Source organism: Schistocerca serialis, chromosome 2 (assembly GCF_023864345.2).
Source record: "Schistocerca serialis cubense isolate TAMUIC-IGC-003099 chromosome 2, iqSchSeri2.2, whole genome shotgun sequence".
In the NCBI taxonomy this organism is placed as follows: Eukaryota; Metazoa; Arthropoda; class Insecta; order Orthoptera; family Acrididae; genus Schistocerca; species Schistocerca serialis.
In genome coordinates this window covers 728,484,731-728,507,047 of record NC_064639.1, presented here as the reverse complement: position 1 = coordinate 728,507,047, position 22,317 = coordinate 728,484,731, and positions in this window count along the sequence as shown.

Below are 22,317 nucleotides of genomic sequence, written 5' to 3'. Positions count from 1 at the left end.
TTGGATTAATAGAAGAGATAGACATGATCCAGCGAAAAGCAGCGCGATTCGTCATGGGGACATTTAGTCAGCGCGAGAGCGTTACGGAGATGCTGAACAAGCTCCAGTGGCGGACACTTCAAGAAAGGCGTTACGCAATACGGAGAGGTTTATTATCGAAATTACGAGAGAGCACATTCCGGGAAGAGATGGACAACATATTACTACCGCCCACATATATCTCGCGTAATGATCACAACGAAAAGATCCGAGAAATTAGAGCAAATACGGAGACTTACAAGCAGTCGTTCTTCCCACGCACAATTCGTGAATGGAACAGGGAAGGGGGGATCAGATAGTGGTACAATAAGTACCCTCCGCCACACACCGTAAGGTGGCTCGCGGAGTATAGATATAGATAGAAATGATTTACACAGATATCTGGATGGTGCGAAGTGTGGCAAGTGTCCATAAATAATGAAAAGTGTGAAGTCATCCACATGGGTTTTAAAAGGAATCCACGCGATAAATGACGCAGATCAAAAACCTGTCAGTTCAGTTAAATACCAAGGAATTACAATTACTAACAACTTAAATGGGATCGATCATGGCCGGCCGCGGTGGCCGTGCGGTTCTAGGCGCTGCAGTCCGGAACCGCGGGACTGCTACGGTCGCAGGTTCGAATCCTGCCTCAGGCATGGATGTGTGTGATGTCCTTAGGTCAGTTAGGTTTAAGTAGTTCTAAGTTCTAGGAGACTGATAACCTAAGATGTTAAGTCCCATAGTGCTCAGAGCCATTTGCACCATTTGCGATCATGTAAATAACGTTGTGAGGAAGGCAGATCAGAAGATACAATAGGGTTGTTACTAACTAGACTGCCTACACTACGCTTGTCGTCCCTTCGCTGGAGTATTACTGTGGGATCTGTGAGACGCACCGGATTCATTGAGAATATTGAAAAAGTTCAAAGAAGGGCAGCTCCTTTTGTATTATCGGGAAATAGGTGGGAGAGTTTCGAGTATATGATAGGCGAGCTGGGGTGGAAAACATTAAATCAGAGGCGTTTTTCGTTGCGGCGAAATGTTTCCACCACATTTCAATGTCCAACGTTGTTCTCAGAGTGCGAAAATATTTTTACGTCGATCTACGTACGGAGAAATGATGATTGTAACACAGTACGGGAAATCAGAGCTCGCACGGAAAATTCAAGTGTTGGTTTTCCCGCGCGCTGTACGAGAGTGTAACAGTACAGAATTAATGTGAAAGTGGTTCGATGACCCTCTGCCAGGCACCTAAAAGTAAACTGCAGAGAAGTCACATTCATGTAAATGCTGCAGTTGCTGTTAATATTTTATGGCTGGTCGTTAGTATACGACGTGGACACCAACGGTTCCAGCGCACTTTCCTGGAATACTCCGCAAGTTAGTTCTACACCTGTCGGTGACTTTCCACCCACAGTTACATTCTGCATCATCTCTACCAGAAATAACCAATCGAGACATGAGGTTCCTCTTATTCATTAATAAGCACTGCTGTACTACTGAGCTAAATGCGCTTTTGGATACCAAAAGTAGTGCATGTTCTATAGATTTCAGGAAATCATTTGAGAAGAGCTACTGTTAAGTTTACGCAACCGATGTTTTAATTTCAAACCTAATACGTCAATTTGACTGAAACTTAGGTCTACTTGTATTCCGAGTATAACACTTATATTTTTAAAGGGCGAAAACAATTTATAAGTGGGGGATATCTCATCGATCAACGGAGAGGTCCTTGCTGGGAATTGCGAAGAGAAACAGGATTAGGAGTAAACTGATTAGTGACCGTTCTGAACTGGAATACGCAGTGCTAATTACTAAAAACGAAATAGAGGCTGAAGAAAGTGTAGACAAAGGGGTGGAAGATGAGAGCACTAATGAAGTTCCTTGGTGTTTCGAAGAGGTGAGAAAATACTGGGATGAAAGAGGCGTGGATAACATGAGAAACACCTGGGGCAACATGAATCCTTGTGGCTGAAAAATGGATACTAAGTCAAGGCGACCATATTTTGAATTGAAGGTCAAGCTGCTGTTGATGACGATGTTAGTGTATACCGACAGTCTACCAGTATATTTGCTGTAGTGAAGTAAATAAATTTCTATTACTATTCATAACACTAGGGTCCATTTTAAGGTGTCGTTCATAATATGACAAGGAAAATGTTAGGGATGTTTTACAAGTCGGTTAGTTTTGTTTTCATGACCTTCATATTTTCGTATCGTGGCTTAATACCCTGGACTATGGGATATTAAGAATCTACGCTTTGAATGACATAAGTGACAGCGCGCTGCCATGTGAAATCAAGAAACTGTGAATTTTTACCTCGTGCCATCTATAACGCTAGAGCTTTCTGAGCTGGCGCATGGATGTATTACAAAAGTCCCTGAATTTCCAGGATGAATGTGTGTTAGAAATGTAAGAGCTCAGCAGGCGGAACTGGGGCCAGTCGGCATAATGAACTCGTGTATGCAAATTGCGCTGATGTTATTTTTGAGGCGTCTGAATTTTTAGCATTTACGCAAAAGGGAATGATTTACATTTCAAAGAGGGAGCACTCAAGTCCCTAGACATCCAGGAATGCGTGCAATTTTACAATACCTCGTGTAAAGAAAGAATAGAGTGCGGCAAACAATGTATCCTCATAAAGCAACCTTCTCGGCAAGTTCAATACTTCATTTTTCTTTAACGAACATAGTTAACGAGGTGGGCACACTGACAAACAGCAATGAAAGAATACATGATACATTCGTTGAGGCTACCGTGACAGTTTTTGAATGTGTTTTTTTTTTTTTGTCGAGAGAGCAAACACAACGAGACTATCTTATTTGGATAGTAGCGTGAAGGCAAGTTGCTATGATGGCAGGGTAGTTCCTGTTGATATACATAGTTTTTTTGCACCACAGTTAAGATCACAGTGAATACATTGTGTTATTTTCAGTTTAATCTGTTACAGTTACTTCAACAACCATATATAGTTCATATTATTGCCATTTCTCTATATTAAAGAGTTATTGACAATTACAACCGTTGATACTTCAAAAAATAGTTCCAAAAAGGAATTACTTACATTTAAGTTACCAATAACTGATATGTACACTTACAACGTGCTTAAACGGCTTACCCACCCGAGACGCAAATACTTAGTTTAGCTACCACATAAATCTTTACGAAAGCAAGTCGGCGATCTTCTTTCCCTTAAAAGACTATCTACATTATCAAATACTTATTTTATTTCATATATAAATTTATCTATCGCATAACATTTGGGCCATTAGACCCGCCTTTCGTCTAACGAGGTGTTCAACACATTTCACAATATGGTCACCGTCACACATAGTACAAAAATACTTGCATTTAATGTGGAACGTAAGAGAAGTAATTGTAACATAAATAGTAGCTATTGTAGGTAAAATCAAAGTGTGCAGGGAGTCTTAGGAGGAATGCCAATACTCACAAATACGATTTGAAACAAAAAAAACCTCATAGGGACATATGCCCTGTTCCGAGTGTGTTCCGAAATGGAACACGTTAGATGCACATTTGTTTTTGGGCTAGTGGCGCAAGTATGCGTCTTACTCAGCTCATAACGAAGAAGAGTTACTTGCATTTTTTGAAAATCTCTTTCGTTGTGTAACTAGAGTACATTTCTTAGGCCACGCGGACTGCAATGTACTTCCAGCATGTCGGGGTCCCTCCAGATTTAACCAGGCGTGTGAGTAAAATCTCAGCCGCACCTGCCCTGATCGCTAAATTGATCGTGTTGTAGCACAACTAACTGGTCACCAAGATCGCCAAACCTTACGCAATTAGATTTTTGGTAATGGGGTTGAATGACGTCAGACCTATACAAACTAAAAGTGAATACGCGAGAAGAACAGTTTGGTCCCATCATGGACGTTGCTGCCCTCATTAGGCACTCGACAAGCAACACAACATGTTCTGTCACGAGAGCACTAATGCGCCGCGGGATATTCGAACATTTATCGTGACCTGTGCAACGGCTCAAATGTGACGTGTACGATAATGGTTTGGGTTAAAAGTACGTATTTTTCAACTGATACTTTATAAAACGCATGTTGTAATATTTACTAACTGTTTATTTGTGTACATGTGCGAAACTGAAAATGAACTGAATAATACGGAAAATAAATAACAATCTACATTAAATATGTTCAGTCTCGGAAAGCATTCGGAACAGGGCATATGTCCACATGCGGCGTTTTGCTTGAAATGATGGTTCCTGTTACAGCCCTGAATATTGATTATTTCTCCTGGGACATCATGTGCGTTAGTTCATAAAAAGTACAACAAAGAAGGCAGATTACAGTCAAGTAAATTTAAATTGAGGGCGATGGACGCGGGAGATGTGGTGGGAGAAGTAAAGAAAGATTGATGTGGTAGAAACACAATGTTTGAAGAGAAGGGGAAATAAGGTGGCATGAAAGAAGTGTAAATGGCGGAGAAGAAATTGACCATGTGCATAAATGTTTTAGGGAGTTACAAGACTGACAGAAGTGCGTCGGCTTTTTCTGAGATGCAACAGTCTGAGATGCAACAGAGCAGTGAATAGAGCGTGCACAGGGTAGCTTGTTTCAAAGGTACACAACAGCAAAGGAATGAGGTTTTTTTAACAACAAAGGAGTTTGCGAATGCTGTTTTGTGGATGAACGCAGTTAGGATACTATGTAAGAGAGACACTGCGCTGCGATTATGATGAGATGGTACGTACTTTATCTCTGATGTGAGGTAATGATCAGAAGAAGCAGACAAAGGCTGGTTTCGACTAGACAGGTATCTCCCGTACGCTAAGTATGCCTGTGAGATACTGACATGGAGAAATGGCCGGATGTCGCTTATTTAACTCAATCTAGAATTCATGGTCGAGTCGTGTAGACTAGGATCGGCCACGGTGTGCCGAACTGCTCTGGAGTACGATGTGCAGGCCGCGTGCGTGTCGAGGCTCGGTCTGTCTCGGCTTTGCTCGGTCTTTCTCGGAAGTATGCGGTACAGGGCGACAGTTAGCATGGTGGTGAGGCATTTTTTGGTTGGCACGTCTTTCTTCAGTTCGTCGGTTTTGTTGTGTCAGAGCTCATCACTCCAATGGCTGCTTGCACAGGACGAGGAAGTCTAGCGTCTATAGTCACAAGATTTTGAAAATGAATGCGAATGACAAAAGAAAAGGCTAAGAGTTCTCAGTATCTATTATGCGATATGCAATCGAGTATCGATTGATAGAGCAAATTTGCCATTTGCTATGGAACGACATGACAACAGGATGTAAAAGGAATTTAAAGACTTAGATGACAACGAGCTACATATCTAATTCATTGTTCTGTGCATCAAGAAGGAATTTATGCTAGATCTGCAGGTCTGAAGCATGTGATGAAATTGGTAGTAGGATATGTGAGTCGTACGCATTGTTCTATTGTCCGTTACAACAGTTTTCGATGGAATTTAGTGAAGAGTATGGAGAATTTATATATTACTGCGAATTTATATATTACTGCAAAGTAAATTGGATAACGGAAAGGGCATGTCTGGATAGATTGTTCAGTTTAAAATGCGCTATTTTTGAAATTATGATGATAGAAGAAGAGCAGGATCGAAAATTAGAACATCCGGAATGGACCGCACGCTTCGCATTTTAAGTGGCCTTGACAGAACACTGCACTCAGTAAGAAATTGAAAGCTGAGAAACAACGTATTTCTGATCTGACGGAGAAGCATTTAAAAAGAAAATTGCATTGTGAAAGAGAGAAATCAGCCGAAAAAATACCGTCCATATTCATAATCTCACTGGCATGAAAGAAAATGTGGCGTTTGAAGAATTCTTGGTGGGCTTGAAAAGATTACAGGGATAGTATACTAAACGTTTTGTGGACTCTGCCAATCTTACAATAATGTTCGACCTTTTTCCGAGACCGTTTGGCGTTCCAGTTGAAAGCGCGCCCATGCTCTCGCAGATGAGACTGACTGATACCTAATGCAGTTCCCGCTTAAAAGGCAAACTCTTTCACGTTAAAACTGTCCAGGAGCTCTACATTGTTTTCCTTTGGGAGTTTCCACGTCTTCAAAACGAGGTTGCCAGCCTGATAAAATATTTTATTCAAGATAAGTATGTGAAAGAACTTTGTCGATTATGAAACTTAAATTAATCACAATAACGTGGTGATCTGAGTGCGAAAATCTGTGAAATTTCTGCGTACCTTCGTACGCCGACAGTTAGAAGCAGTTAAAAATTATATTATGTGTGCAGCACGCCGAAAATAATTAAATAATACTGAGAATTTGTTTTGTTCGTGACGGATGTCGTTGAGCAACATGAAATATGAAATGGAATGGCATGCAGACTAACTTCCGCGGCTTGTAAATTCAACGCTTTTGCAGTTTCCTCCTCTGCTCTCTCCTCTGGTTCAGACAGCATGGCACGGCGTTGGGGAAAATGTACAGTCAAAAATCGTGGGAATGCATACTGGAATTTACGAGGTGCATAGACGCAAGTGAAATCCTTCATGTATGTTGACAGGGCATTTTCTGACCGGTTGAGGAGCTCACTCACACAATCAAGTTCTTCACTGTTTCCTGACTTGAAAATTTGATTCCATCGAGACAAATAGGAGGTAATTTTTCTGTCGATGAAATACTAAACTTAACAGTGTCTTCTTCGCATTTACTTGAAATCCTGTCATTTTGGGCGTCTGGATGATGGCCGTATTCGTTTCTTCAGGTCTTGATCTTGAATAAAGCAAACATAAAAGTGATACTGAAAGGAGGAGACAATAGACGAGGTGTCATTGACAAACAACGATAATAGAAGTGATTCCAGTACTGACCACTATAGCTCGCCTAGAAGATCGTTCTTCCAGAGCTAAGGACACATTGAAACCTCCCCATAGAAAAATTTATAAATGATTGAGCTGATAAACTCCTTACGTTATTTGATTTTCAAACAGCTGAGCAAAACTGAACGTAGTCAGAAATTTCTCTCTTTACTTATTCTGATCAACACTAAACTGACACAATATTTTTTAGCGCTACGCAATCTGACTTTCAAAAATCCCTACAAAAGAATGGCCCTGACTGACAATAACCTATACCTTTCATGAATCACTTACCCCACAAAAATCTTCGTTACTCGAACTACTGCAATTCAGCGAGCGCCAATACTGCCAGCTAAATAAAAAATTCTAACTACTGAAGGCTCTTACTATTGATAGGCATAGTCGCATAGTCAGCAAATGAAAGATTTTGATAGAGAACAAACAATGTATTTATCTTAATAATGTTCAAAAGTCATCATATATATATATATATATATATATATATATATATATATATATATATTTCATGATATCCAATATTACAAATTTACTCTATCCGATGGACACACGTCCAGATCGCCCGCTCTCAAAATTCTGCCATCTCTCTCCCCACATTCACCCATGCTGGCGGCACACCACCAACTGCGCAACGCTACGCGCTGTTCACATACAACTGCCCAACATTACAATAGCGAATATTACAACACTGCCAACCAGACACAGACTGCACACAGCACAGCTAGTGATTTTCATACAGAGCGCTACGTGGCGTTACCAATATAAAAACCTAAACAGCCTACTTACAACATTGGTGTCTCTCAAGTAGCTTTAAAATCACTTCACTGCAGTATCCGAGAGTTTAAGCCTTCGTTCAAACAGTGTGCCAAATTTGACGGTATCAAATGCTTTGCTGAATTCTTTTAGGGTCAATATTATTTGCTCAAAGTTAACTAGGCAATACGTGATGTAATCATTACTTTACTTAGTGTTTTTGCTGTGGTGTGTATGAACACTAACCTGAAATTTATCATATGAAGAAAAGTAAACTTTTTTTTTATTTTACCAAAGTAATACAGTCACAGAAGCACCACTGACAGCCATGGATAGAATTAAGTTAATCAGATATTGAATCGATTTGTCCGTGTACAGTATATTCAAAGGATTGATACAGCCTGGGGTAGAGGGTAACTGTCCGTTAGTCACAAGGAGACTGAGGCTGTAAGATGCTGGCTGAAGGACATCTAGAGTCAACTGGCCAAAGTGGCTGTTTCTTGTTCAAAAGAAGGTCGCTGCCGGCGGTCCGCTTCGGTGACGCTAATAATGCCGCAGCTCACTCATTAAGGGTAAGAAGAATTACGTGAAAGTTACGAGGAGTGTCCAATAAATAATTCAACACATTATTTTTAAGGCTGATTTCGATTGAAAAAAAAAGCGGAATTTACTGCTGGAAATTGTGAAATATTCCTGCTTCAGCTCCTGTAATTTCATGAAATTTGATGTTCCAAGCAGGGAGCTGCCTCTGAATTTCTTTTGGCAGCGAAAAAGAGCATCGCAAACAGTCATAGGCGCTGGCAGAATTTCAACGGAGACCTGGCGTCGAACAAAAGCACGGTAAGTCGGTGTGCGAGGTGCCTGTCATCATCGTAAGGAGGTCGGGCGAACCTGTCCGGTCTCCCTCGTGCCGGCAGGCCACACACATATGTAAGTCCTGCAGTGTCGGAACGTGCTTACGCTCTCATCCGAGGTGATCGACGGATCACTAACAAACTCCTCGCTGCACAACTGTGCGTCTCTGTTGGTACTGCTGACACACTCGTCAACCATTCGGTATAGTCATAGCTGCGTGGCCGCTGGGTTATTCGCCGTCTAGCAGAAAACGAATAACGAAGGACCATCTCTGCGGAACTGCTCTCGTTAGGAGGCTGACTGTAACAATTTTCTGTCTAACACCCTCACACATGATCAGGCATTGGTTCATCACTTCTATTAGGAAACAAAACAGCAATCCATGGAGTGTCGCAACACCGTCTCTCCTTCGAAGGAAAAGTTCAAAACGACTCTGAAGGGATTGTTCTGTTTGATATCCTCGTTCCTGGTGCAACGATCAACTGTGTAGCACATCGTGCTATCCTCAGGAAACTGAGGAAACGACTTCATCATGTTTGTTACCACAAAAACGAACATCTTCCTCTCCATGACAACGCAAGGCCTCACACAAATCAGTGCACCCAATAAGAGCTCACAAAATTTCATTTCACTGTTCTTCCTCTTCCACCCTAGAGCTCGGATCTCGCACCTTCTGACTTCCATCTGTTTGGCCCAATGAAGGATGCACTCCGCGGGAAGCAGTACATGGATGACGGGGTGGTTACTGAAGTAGCAGGACACTGTCTCCGACGTCGACCAGTAGAGTGGTAGAACGCGGGCATACAGGCCCTCGCAATAAGGTGGTGCGAGGCTGTAGAATTGAACGGAGATTATTTTGAAAAATAAGGTTTGCAGGGAAAACAGTGATGAATAATATGGTGTATTCGAATCGCGAACGAAACCAACCTGCTTTCAGAAAAAAAATTGTTCCATTACTTATTGAACACACAGACCGAATCGATGTTTGCAAGGACAGTGAGCAGATGCAACAACAGCCTACTCTTTCGGAAATCAACAGGAACTATGATAATTTGGTGTCAACCAGCGCTAATTATACGAACGACGGTGAAAACTGCTGTAACCACAAGGACATGGTAGTCCTAATTCGTGACAACTTATCTTTGGAGATATGTAGTTGGTGGAATGATTGTCATCTTCAAGAATGAAGAGGTATGAAGTTTCCCATCCACTAGACGACAAGATCTTCAGGATCGGACAGATTGATACGACTACCGTGGTTCGTGGGAGTGTGCAGCCCTTAGGTCGGAATGACGCTCTCATCAACACAAGCTGCTCTCGTGTTACTTTCCTCCATTACCGTGAGGCATGCTATTGAATACGATACACTAAAAAACAATGAATTTTCTCAAGTAACCTAGAAGCCTACGAACCGACCCATAATGTTTTAATAGGTCTCTTTTACTGAAAGGTAACAACAGTAGCTATTTAAAGAACGGCGGACTCAAAACAGAAAAAGTTTTCCAGTTGAAAACGAGCGCATCGAATTCTGATTAGCCCACTGGCCAGTGGCATGAATCATTGCTATATATCAGTGGTCTCATGGTCATGGAATATGTTTTTGCATATCGGAACTATTAAAACGGAAACAAATAGTCTATGTGGAGACAGGTATATCGAACTGCGCCTTTCTCCAAGAGAAAATGACAGTATACTAATGCGAGACCAACAGTTATCACATCCTATTCACAGCACAAGCCTACACATGAACTTCCCGACAGAGAAGAAACAAAACAATAACTAACGACCAGCACGTCTCGTTTTCAAAACTTTATTTTTCATATAATACGTAGCTGCGGGAAATCCTGCGCTGTAGAGAGAGATGTGCAATATACAGTATGTACAGGTACAAAAACGGAAAAGTGGGAGTAGAAGTCTCCGGGAGACGCGCTCGGACTACAAAGAGCTTAAGGCACGGACGCAATCTCTCTGGTGTACAACCTGTTCACCAAAGACTCACCGAAGTAAATAGAGAAAGGCTCTGAAGTTGGATGAGAGGATACCAACATTCCATGATGACATTGCTAGCCTCTGTGAAGATTTACAAAACCTGGTATTATAGGCCCTCAGCTGTTCCTAATCAATATACACGATTTGGGAGACAATCTGAGCGGACCTCTTAGATTTTTTGGGGATGATGCTCTCATTTACAGTCCAGTAAAGTTATTAAAAGATCAAAACCAATTGAAAATGACTGCGATAAGGTATCCTGTGTGTTGCGAAAAGTGATTATAGATTCTAAATTGGTGAAAGTGTGAGATCATCCAATGAGTACTTCAAGGAATCCGTTAAACTGTTACATGATAAGTCATACAAATCTAGAGGCTGTGAATTCACCTAATTACATAAGGGTTCAAATGGCTCTGAGCACTACGGGACTTAACATCTGAGGTCATCAGTCCCCTAGGACTTAGAACTACTTAAACCTAACTAACCTAAGGACATCACACACATCCATGCCAGAGGCAGGATTCGAACCTGCGACCGTAGCGGTCGTGCGGTTCCAGACTGAAATTACTTAACGGACTACGATTACGGACAACTTGAGTTCGAACGATGCCACAGACAGAGTTGTGAGGAACGCAAACCAAAAACTGTCTTCTCACTGGTAGAGCGCTGAACATCTAGAAAATACAACATCTCTAGTACAAAGACTGCCTAATTGAGCTTTTCATTCCCTGCTAGAGTATTGCTGTGCAATTTGAGATCATTACCAGATAGGATTGATGACGACATCGAAAAATCTAGAGAGGGACAGTTCGTTTTTTATTATCCCGAAATAGGGGAGAGAGTGTCATGAATATGATATGTGTTGACGAGGCAATAATGAAAACAGAGGAGTTTTTCGTTGTGCTATATATTTTCACGAACTTTCAGTCACCACCTGAGCCGCGCGAGGTGGAAAACTCGCGCCCGGCGAGTTTAGCACTTTGTTTGCCGGTTTTGTGGTATGTGGAAGGAGTGGAGAGGGTGAAGTGGAGGTGGTAAGGCTGACGGTGTTTGGCAAAGACTGCGTGCTTCTTGGGGAGCAGTTGGCCGAATTGCTGGCGCACCTACGTATTTTCCTGTGCGAGCACCGTGAGCCGGCGTTCACCATAAGGCACGATGCGGTTGTTGAGTGATGTGTTTGTCGAGGCTACCCTTGTCCTGGCTGCGCTAGTTCGCGTGGTTCCGGGATTCCTCCTGGAGAAGTCAGTGCGATTCGGGGAGCTGCCCTAGTGGCTCGAAACGCCTTCATAGTGGGATTTTGCCGAATACTGGATCAACGCCTTTTTTGGTTTTCCGGTCCAAGACTGAGGCACGTCATTTGAAATATTCTCCAGAAACTTGTTTCAGTTGTCTGCACGTTATGAACTATCCTTCGTGCAGGACCTTTTCTCACACATAAATTTTTCGAAAGAAATTTACGCCATTTCACTGTTAATTGTTCTTTTATTTTACACAACCATTATTTCGGCTTTGTAGTCACTCTCAAGTTCATGCTGAACTGGATATTAATAAAGCATAGATTTTAAGATACATATGATCTGTCTGTGACATCTTATTGTCGAAATATGAATTCTCTACGATGAAATGTCACAGACAGGTCATACATATTTCGTTGTGTATGCTTTATTAATTTCGAACTCAACATGCATTTGAGAATGACTACAGAGCCGAAATCATGACTGTAAAAGAAATGAACAATTACCAGTCATATGGCTGGAATATCTGCTGTGCTGCTTTCCCGCATTATGCATTATTTGAAGGGGCCTCTGGCATGTCCTCATCTCCTTCCCGTAAGAGCGTATCTGTTTAGAGAATTTTTCTGAAAGATTTTGGGTGCCCGATTTTAAATGAAAGTTCAAATTGTTATTTTCTTATGATTTTGATTGTAAAGCCTTGATGTCTGTGCTCAGTTTTACTTTTAGATTTCATCTTGCCCTGTGTTGAACTTAAGGAAACAGGATCCCCTTTAACCTGTAGCAGTGACGTGGTTCTTGCAGCCAACAATGTATCTTCTTCCTTACTCTTTAACTAAATAAGTGTAATATTTTATATGATACCCAAAATACTTATTTTACATTTAGGATATAAATAGTCTTTGATTCCTGGCTATTCCCGTGTTTATACCCACTCTGTGATATTTTTCAGAGCTGAGCCAAAAGCGTTAGTTTTGTTTTAGTCGTTCATTGTTTGATAGAGTGTTTGCTGTACATCTTGTGGCGGTGAAGTAGTCTCGCTCTCCTTGTCGTCGCCGGGGGGCACTAATCTTTAGTATTTCTTTTACTTTTAAATAGAAAAGTACTATGTTCTCTGAAAGTGATGATGATTAATCACTTTAAAAGCACAAGTATTAATTAATTTCTTGTTAATTACTAAAATTTTATAGGAGATACTTAACAACAAATGATGTTCAAGGATTTCTCCAGCCTCTCCTCTAGGACCTGACTGTTAGTATCCTCTAGCTACATACGCGCCCTTGTTTCCTGTACCATTCTGGTAACTGAGCTTGATTACAATCTAGTCTAACCCTCCTTTTATTGAAAATCGTTTGTGTTCCTACCTTTTTTCTTTTCTGTGTAATATGTTGCATTGTTTCGAAACTTTTCGCACTTGATTATTGTTTTAGATACCTTATGCAAGTATAAAAGCTCGTGTCATGGTTGCTGGAGTCGAGACCTAGAGTAAGGATCAGCTTAAGTATTGCCGTGGAGGTCACGCCGGAGCGTGTGGGCCAGGTTAGCGCCGCGTCTGCGGGTTGCTCCGCTTCCCTGGTAAACTTGACAAGAATGTGAAGTTCTTGGCAGGCACTAGTCCCTCTCCTTCACAAATTTATCGCCTACAAGCTCAAATCCCACGTTCGACCAACCGAGTGTAAGACTTGGGATCTATAGTTTCTGATGTTACCTCTACAGCTGAAGTGAATGAATTACTAGTCGCAGTTCACAGAAAGCTAAGCGCCTTAGAATGGGCCGGGGATTCAGAAATGGTGAGGGGAGTGGTGTGATACAGGAGTGTCCGGGACAATCTCACATTTCCGTAGAACGTAATGTGCATTGTGAGGCAGCCTGTTTTGTCAGACTTCCAATCCGTTCCTTAGCGTGGTTAACGGCACAGATTATCTTCCTATAGACAGATGTGGAAATTACGGAACTATCAGTGTAATAAGTCATAGGTGCAAAATACTAACGCGAATTCTTTACAGACGAATGGAAAAATTGGTAGAAGCCTACCTCGGGGAAGATCAGTTTGGATTCCCTAGAAATGTTGGAACACGTGAGGCAATAATGACCCTAAGACTTATTTTAGAAGAAAGATTAAGGAAAGGCAAACCTACGTTTCTAGCATTTGTAGACTTAGAGAAAGCTTTTGATGGTGTTGACTGGAATACTCTCTTTAAAATTCTAAAGGTGGCAGGGGTAAAATACAGGGAGCCAACGGCTATTTACAATTTGTACAGAAACTAGATGGCAGTTACAAGAGTCGAGGGGCATGAAAGGGAAGCAGTGGTTAGGAAGGGAGTGAGACAGGGTTGTAGCCTATCCCCGATGTTATTCAATCTGTATATTGAGCAAGCAGTAAAGGAAACAAAAGAAAAATTCGGCATAGGAATTAAAATCAATGGAGAAGAAATAAAAACTTTGAGGTTCGCCGATGACATTGTAATTCTGTCAGAGACAGCAAAGGACTTGGAAGAGCAGTTGAACGAAATAGACAGTGCCTTGAAAGGAGGGTATAAGATGAACATCAACAAAAGCAAAACGAGGATAATGGAATGTAGTCGAATTAAGTCGGGTGATGCTGAGGGAATTAGATTAGGAAATGAGACGCTTAAAGTAGCATAGGAGTTTTGATATTTGGGGAGAAAAATACACTCCTGGAAATGGAAAAAAGAACACATTGACACCGGTGTGTCAGACCCACCATACTTGCTCCGGACACTGCGAGAGGGCTGTACAAGCAATGATCACACGCACGGCACAGCGGACACACCAGGAACCGCGGTGTTGGCCGTCGAATGGTGCTAGCTGCGCAGCATTTGTGCACCGCCGCCGTCAGTGTCAGCCAGTTTGCCGTGGCATACGGAGCTCCATCGCAGTCTTTAACACTGGTAGCATGCCGCGACAGCGTGGACGTGAACCGTATGTGCAGTTGACGGACTTTGAGCGAGGGCGTATAGTGGGCATGCGGGAGGCCGGGTGGACGTACCGCCAAATTGCTCAACACGTGGGGCGTGAGGTCTCCACAGTACATCGATGTTGTCGCCAGTGGTCGGCGGAAGGTGCACGTGCCCGTCGACCTGGGACCGGACCGCAGCGACGCACGGATGCACGCCAAGACCGTAGGATCCTACGCAGTGCCGTAGGGGACCGCACCGCCACTTCCCAGCAAATTAGGGACACTGTTGCTCCTGGGGTATCGGCGAGGACCATTCGCAACCGTCTCCATGAAGCTGGGCTACGGTCCCGCACACCGTTAGGCCGTCTTCCGCTCACGCCCCAACATCGTGCAGCCCGCCTCCAGTGGTGTCGCGACAGGCGTGAATGGAGGGACGAATGGAGACGTGTCGTCTTCAGCGATGAGAGTCGCTTCTGCCTTGGTGCCAATGATGGTCGTATGCGTGTTTGGCGCCGTGCAGGTGAGCACCACAATCAGGACTGCATACGACCGAGCCACACGGGGCCAACACCCGGCATCATGGTGTGGGGAGCGATCTCCTACACTGGCCGTACACCACTGGTGATCGTCGAGGGGACACTGAATAGTGCACGGTACATCCAAACCGTCATCGAACCCATCGTTCTACCATTCCTAGACCGGCAAGGGAACTTGCTGTTCCAACAGGACAATGCACGTCCGCATGTATCCCGTGCCACCCAACGTGCTCTAGAAGGTGTAAGTCAACTACCCTGGCCAGTAAGATCTCCGGATCTGTCCCCCATTGAGCATGTTTGGGACTGGATGAAGCGTCGTCTCACGCGGTCTGCACGTCCAGCACGAACGCTGGTCCAACTGAGGCGCCAGGTGGAAATGGCATGGCAAGCCGTTCCACAGGACTACATCCAGCATCTCTACGATCGTCTCCATGGGAGAATAGCAGCCTGCATTGCTGCGAAAGGTGGATATACACTGTACTAGTGCCGACATTGTGCATGCTCTGTTGCCTGTGTCTATGTGCCTGTGGTTCTGTCAGTGTGATCATGTGATGTATCTGACCCCAGGAATGTGTCAATAAAGTTTCCCCTTCCTGGGACAATGAATTCACGGTGTTCTAATTTCATTTTCCAGGAGTGTAAGTGATGATGGTCGAAGTAGAGAGGATGTAAAATGTAGACTGGCAATGGCAAGGAAAGCGTTTCTGAAGAAGAGAAATTTGTTAACATCGAGTATAGACTTAAGTGTCAGGAAGTCGTTTCTGTAAGTATTTGTATGGACTGTAGCCATGTAAGGAAGTGAAACATGGACGATAAATAGTTCGGACAGGAGGAGAATAGAAGCTTTCGAAATGTGGTGCTACAGAATAATGCTGAAGATTAGATGGGTAGATCACATAACTAATGAGGATGTATTGAATAGAATTGGGGAGAAGAGGAGTTTGTGGCACAACTTGACCGGAAGAAGGGACCGGTTGGTAGGACATGTTCTGAGGCATCAAGGGATCACCAATTTAGTACTGGAGGGCAGCGTGGAGGGTAAAAATCGTAGAGGGAGACCAAGAGATGAATACACTAAGCAGATTCAGAAGGATGTAGGCTATAGTAGGTACTGGGAGATGAAGAAGCTTGCACAGGATAGAGTAGCATGGAGAGGGGCATCAAACCAGTCTCAGGACTGAAGACCACAACAACAACAGATGCCGATAATCAGCTGGCAAACTTTTTGTTATTCTCCATAAACCTAGAGAAGCAAGCCACTGTATTTACTTGGGATTTGGTATTTCAGATCATTTACCCCTTGTATGATGAAGGGTTCTTTAACTGAAATGGTGAGCAGTGTGCTGGCCCGTAAGGGTGATTTGCGTGAGCTATACTCTATATGATCGTTCAGCAAAGACTGTCTGATCGGTCAGGAACGAGTTAATTGACCAATATCTGTTTCGTCTACAAAAGGTTGGGAAACCCATTACCGATTACATGTGGGTAGTGCGTTCTGTCACGCTTGCGTTCGATGTGCAACTTTCGGATGCAAAGGTGATGGCTGCCATTGTTCAGGGCATCACTCGAGAGGATCACTCCCGGGTTTTGTTTTCTGAAACGCCTACCATGAATCAAGACTTAGAGCGTCTGGTTTCTGACGTCATTGTGATTGCTCAAGCGGATGCTAGACATGAGCGTGGTAGGGAAGCCAGACGTCCTCCGGATGACGGGGTTATAGTAACTAATAATGTCACTCGCGGTATGGGAAATGTTTCTATCGAGGGCAGCCGGGGTATGTTGTCCGCTGATGTCACCGAAATTCTAAATCGGCGCAAAACAGCTGACACCAGAAACATACGCTGAGGCCCAGCGCTTGTAACCGCCTAGGCGCCGCTACTTTTCATCCCCTCTCTTATGCTGGCGCGTGTATTAATCACGAAGCTGTGTATGGTCGTCTTGATTTTGATAGTTCGGAGTCCTTATTGAGCCGCGAATAATACGTCAGACGTCATGCTATTTGTAAGTTTGGCTAATTACAACCCGTGTTGGCCAGCTGTCACGCGGTTAGCGGGCGGCAGCTCACCGTCCTTGGCCCAATGCGCGTTTCTTGTCGATTTCCTGCTAGGCTGTGATTTTATTAGTAAGACCGACCTAGTCTAGGATCATGGTCAAGGGCACATTCATTTTAAGTTCTCGCCCTCCAGAAGACTTAGGTTTTGTCGGTGCCCGTAAGTCAGCGGTCTATTCGGTGGCGGCCGAGTATGAGAAGTTAGATTTGGACCTCTTTCGGTTGAGGAGGACAGCAAGTGTGGGTGAGTCATTTTCTGACTCAGATTATTCACAATTTTGCCTCCTAGAACCAAACAGAGAATAGCTCGGTTTTTAAGTATAATTGTTTTCGAAAGTTCGTACATAATTTCGCGGGTTTGGAGGCTCCACTGAATTTATTGCGTAGAAAAGGGGGAGAATTTACTAATCGAAAGGTAGCTAGCTGCCTTTTACTCCCTGAAGAGCTCTCTCAGGAACTGCACGGTATTGCCCGTCTCGAATTTTGACACTCTCTATTTTACAAATTTATGCTTCGAATTCGGGACTAGCAGCCGTGTTGCCGCAGGAGCAGGACAGAGAACGTCGCCATACTGCTTCCGCGTCACACACTTGAAAGGCTGCTGAGGCCAAGTATTCGACCAACGGGTTTGAGGCCCCGGTTGTCCTGTTCGGGGCTGAAAAATTCGAGTTCTAGCTAGAGCACCGTCAGTTTAATTTGTGAACTAACAACCAGGCTCTCTCATAGGTTCTAGTGTGACACCGTAAGACAGGGCTTATTGCGAGATAGGCGGCGCGCATTTCTGTTTTCAAGTCCTCATTGAAGCACGTAAGTCACAGCGAAAACGTCGTCGCTGACCCGCTAAGCGGTATGTTTGAGTCTGACAATGAGGAAATTTCACTTCCGCCGGAGTCCGCCCAGGAAGCCACTATTAGTATCTCTTGGCTGAAGTGCCTGAGTTGTTTGGTGATCTTGGTCAGAAATAAGGTTCCCACCAGGAGTTGTCACATATTACACAGCGCCTTCAATCTGGGGGGGGGGGGGGGGGGGGGAAGTCTGCGGGTACCAGCTTAAAAAGAGAATTTTGCATTTACAAAGCAACGGCGACTGTCAGTGGACAATTTGTTTACCTCATGATATCATTTCCTCCGTCTTTTAAAGCTACCATTAGTCGCTGTTAGGTGGAAACGAAGACATTTATAAAACCATACATAGTATCAATCAACATGTGACCTGACCCTCGCTCTGTAAGAATCGAAGGAGGATGATTGAGCAATGCCGAGAATATAAGTTGGCAAAACCAAGATCGGGCCGGAAGGAGCGGAATGCTGCATTCCACCCCCCGAACGTCTGTTGGAACGCCTTTTCATTGACTATCCGGGCCACCTTCCACCGCTACATTTGCCCTGCAGTGGACGCCTTCTGATGTTTTGTATGGTTGATGCCGAGGAGGGGGTAACTTTTGAACATCACTTTTGAACATCAATAAAATGATCTCGCTATTTGATCCTCCTGCCACTCTCGTCAGTGGTAACGCCCCATCCTTCGTGTCTCGGGGATTCCGTAGGTCTGTTTCAGGCATGGGATCCATCATGTAAGCAGCACTCTCAATTACCCTCAACAGTCTTCCGCAGAGGGGGTTAGTAAGAACTTCAAAGCTTCATTTATTACTTACTACTTAGCGACGCAGTCGAAATGAGACTGTTGCCTCTCATGATTGAATTTTCTTTTAATACAGTGAGACACGAGGCTCATCAAGCTTTACTGGCGTCCTTAATGTTGCTCTACCCTGTAATTTCGCCACTGTCCGAATTGGGGAAATAGCAGGCTAGTTTTCTGATCAGGCGACTCCCAGGTTTCTTAGGGATAATTGATGGGGGGGGCGAGAGCGAACATTGCGTGGTCCTTTAGAAGGGAAGCAGCACCATATAACTGTGAGCGGCAGCCTACCAATTTCAAGGTAGGGACATGGCCTACGTTCACAACCTTGGAGCTCTTTACAAAGAAGCTAGCGTATAGTGTAAATTTGTGCCACGTTTTTTTGGTCCTTGGGACATCCTTGAGCTCCCCACTCCATAAACATCGCGGGTGAAGGACGAGGTATCCGACCATGAGCAAAGGTTATACATAACTCAAGATGAACCTACTAATACTAATTGATGCGTTTTGTTGGAGGGGGGAGGGGAGGAGGAGGACGAGCCGTCCTGCGATGTTGGTAGCTGCCGCCCAGTGAGTAGAGTGTCATTGGGCTCTGTCGTCGGAGGAAAGAGTTGGGGAGTAAGATGGAAGTGATCCAGTCTGACGGTGGTTGGTTGCGGTATCCGGCGGACCGTATGTGCACCTTGGAGAGCAATTGGCCAGCATTGCTGCTGCAAAGATTTTCTGGCGTGAGCGCCATTCAGCATACAAAACGATGCGGTTGTTGAAGTGGCGGGTTTGGCGAGCCTACCCCTGTCCTGACTACGCTAGTTTTCGTGGATCCGGGGTTCCTCCTAGAGAAGTCATCGCACTTTGGCGAAGACTGCGAATCGTTTCCCGGCCTACCCTAGTGACTGTAGTGAAGCCACAGTACAGCTATTCAAACCTGTACCAACTCGCCACTCAGTAATTGTGGCTCATTTAGTGTGTCCTGAACAGCAAGTCCACATGTGCAGTTTCGTAGCTACAGCCGAGCCCGGCGAGCAACGATAAGTTTTGTTGTAATTAATAATTAATTTTTCGGAGTGTTATAATTAATTGTATTATTACTAATCACCTCTGTGACCAAAAAGAAGGACACAACAAGTTAATTTCCGCCAAGGATTCAGCTCGGAGTTAGCTCACTGTGGCATGCTGTGTAACTAACCCTCACTTGTGGCAGAGCTATTTTTCTGTGTGTTGTGTTGTTATGTAGTGCGTTCACGATGCCTCTTCTGGACGTGTCTTTAATGCAAGCTGAACAATTGCAGGGACAAATGACTGAAAAATATTTTAAGCACTACAAGGAACTGTAGCAGCACCATGGCCGCCATCCCAGCCCGTTCAGTTGGAAACAACTCAGCAAACGATTCAAGCGTCTAAATTTGGGGAGTTTCTGGGGCAAAGCGAAGACTGGGCCGATCGTGTTGCGCGGTTGACGACCCATTGCAACGCCTACGGTACAACAAGTGACCAGCGTATTTACCATTTTCTCTTCACCGTAGGCTGAAATGTATCCTGCTTGGTAATAAAATTGTTTCCAGACCGTCAAACTCATGAGGTCCCCTACGAAGAGTTAGTTGACAAACTGTCAAATAATTTTAAATCACGAGTGCATGAAGCAATTGCTCATCAGAACTTTTTCTGATTAAAACAGCGGCTAAGACAGTAGTACAAACAATGGATAACAGAACTTCGTGGTCTTACTAGACAATGTCACATTCAGTGTTCACGTGGGTTAATTACAGTGACATTGTGATATGAGGTGCGATTACTCAGCACGTGTCTGATTCCTGTAGTCTAGCTGCGATACTACAGCATCCAAACCCTTTCTTCAGCATCGTACTGTCAATAATATAGTCACAGAACACTGTCGATGTAACTGAGAATGATTTTCAAGCACCTGCAATATCTGTTGTTAAGTGTAAGACGGTTCAGGAGCCAACCGAAGTCCTTCCTGCTTTGCTTTCAGTGCCTGTGCTGCAAAGGCTAGTGTTTTGCATCTGGAAAACAAGGCCCCGTACAATCGATATGTTTGAGTATAGATAGTGTTAGGCAGCTTTCACAGTTTTATCAGACAGTGCTTCTAAAGCGGTTTATGTTGTGTCCGCTGCATAATGGTCTAGCGATCATGTCGATGTGTCGTCAGATTGCCAGGAAACCAACACTGAACTTAACAATCGGCAATCCAGTAAGTTGTATGTTCAGTTGCGTGTGTTCAAGGAGTGTGTTTTACTTCCAATTAGATACTGGTCTACCGTCACGCTGCTCAGCCGAGCAACGTATAAATGGTTCGATAGCCTACGGCTTCAGCAATCACGTGACTCGTTGTCAACATACAATGGACAGCCTATTCTAGTTCTTGGAGTATGCAGTTTACCGGCCACGTTCCGTGGTGATACTGAAACAGTGTTATTCCATGTCTTGTACTCTCGTGTGTCTACTAACATTTTTGGCATGGATAGCTCTTGCATGACTGGATTGTCAGTTCACGGGAAGGTGTTACAAATTAATTCATCGGGGTTTCAGGAGAATGCTAATACGTGATGCGACAAGCACAGTTCTCTGTTCCTCGTTAGTTTAGGTAAGGCGCAAGGGTTTTGAGACCCATGTGAGCTTGAAGACAATCAGAAGCCTAAGTTTTTTCGTGCTCGTCCTGTCCCTTGTCCATTATGGGACCGAGTTGCCACAGAGTTGCGGCCGTTGGAGGACAATGGCGTCATCAAACCGTAACGACCAGCCAGTGGAATTTCTCCATGGTGGTCCTTACTAAATCATCGGGCGGGTTGAGACTTTGTGCAGACTTTAAATCAATCGTCAATCCACAAACTGTTGTTGATTCTCTTCCGTTGCCCCTCCCTGGGAATCTGACAGGCAAATCAGGTCAGGGTCATTTCTTTTCAAAAATTGATCTCAAGGAGGTCTACCTGTAACTGCCTTTAAATGAAAAATCAAATAAGATTTTTGTGATCAGCACGCACACACACGCAAGGGTTTATTCCACTTTCAGCGGCTACCATTCGGTAGTGTTTTTTCCCGAGCTATTTTCCAAAGGTACTTTGAGCAACTGATCTCACAAGTACGTTCTTGTTCTAACTATTTATATGATACAGTATTCTCTGGGCGTACACCAGCAGAACACTTACAAAATTTAGAGGCATTGTTTCAAGTGTTGTCCAAAGAAGGAATAACATGAAACCATTCTAAGTGTTCCTTCTTTCTCATTGTAACTGAGTATCTTGGCCACATGATTAATATGCGTGACATCCATTCATTAAAATCGCACTTTGTGGCCATTCGCGATTTACATGTGCCAACCAATGGACCAGAAATGCAATCTGCCATGGGGAAGCTAACCTATTACATCCGTTTTATCCCGACTGCCGCTCAGATTGAAATCTGTTGCTCCACGAGGACGTTCCGTTCGTATAGTCGGCCAAATGTCAGACTGCTTTCCAGCAGCTGTGA